This window comes from Mus caroli, chromosome 19, assembly GCF_900094665.2.
Source record: "Mus caroli chromosome 19, CAROLI_EIJ_v1.1, whole genome shotgun sequence".
Classification (NCBI taxonomy): domain Eukaryota; kingdom Metazoa; phylum Chordata; class Mammalia; order Rodentia; family Muridae; genus Mus; species Mus caroli.
The window spans coordinates 10,074,665-10,075,736 of NC_034588.1; the positions used below are offsets into that span (position 1 = coordinate 10,074,665).

At 46.0% G+C, this 1,072-nt stretch overlaps 1 protein-coding gene across 4 annotated transcripts in view; it reads left to right on the top strand.

Annotated features, from left to right (window-relative positions):
• The window catches only part of LOC110285808 (glycine N-acyltransferase-like protein), a 29,227-nt gene that overhangs the window by 13,870 nt on the left and 14,285 nt on the right, over positions 1-1,072 (top strand). The window lies entirely within an intron of this gene.

Sequence of the window (1,072 nt, forward strand, 5' to 3'; positions counted from 1 at the left end):
CCTATAGGTGGAACAAGAATATGAACTAACCAGTACCCCCCCCCCCCACACACACACCAGAGCTCATATCTCTAGCTGCATATGTATCAGAAGATGGCCTAGTCGGCCATCAGTGGAGTCGGAAGACACCCACAAGGTCCCTAGAGGACAGCTTCTGAGGTAGACCCCATTTCAGGCTCCAGACATCTGGGCACCATGATGCCACAGGAGAGGTGTCTGGCCCGCCCAGGAGGGCTTTGCCGGAGCACCTGGGGGAGCCATCTTGGTTCCCGGATCCCTCCGAGACTAGTCTGCCCAGGTGAGAGTATGGACTACAGAAGCTAAAAGCTTCTGGGACAGGCCGTTTCAGGCCTTCATCTTCTGCCAAGAGGCAGGTCCAAATGCCAGATATCTGTGCACCTTCCTTGTAATAGGAGAGCTTGCCTGCAGAGAGTGCTCTAACCATTGAAACTCAGGAGAGAGCTAGTCGCCCAGGTCTGCTGATAGAGGCTAACAGAATCACAACAGGAACAAGCTCTAACCAGAGACAACTATAACAATGAACTAACTCCAGAGATTACCAGATGGCAAAAGGCAAACGTAGGAATCTTACTAACAGAAACCAATACTACTAACCATCATCAGAATGCAGCACTCCCACCTCACCCAGTCCAGGACACCCCAACACACCCAAAAAGCTAGACCTGATTTAAAAGCATATCTCATGATGATGGTAGAGGACAACAAGAAGGACTTTAATAACTCACTTAAGGAAATACAGGAGAACACTGCTAAAGAATTACAAGTCCTTAAAAAAAACAGGAAAACACATCCAAACAGGTGATGGAAATGAACAAAACCATACAAGACTTAAAAAGGGAAGTAGACACAATAAAGAAAGCCCAAAGTGAGGCAATGCTGGAGATAGAAACCCTAGGAAAGAAATCTGGAACCATAGATTCGAGCATCAGCAACAGAATACAAGAGATGCCAGAGAGAATATCAGGTGCAGAAGATTCCATAGAGAACAATAGCACAACAATCAAAGAAAATGCAAAATGCAAAATGCAAAAAGATACTAACTCAAAACATC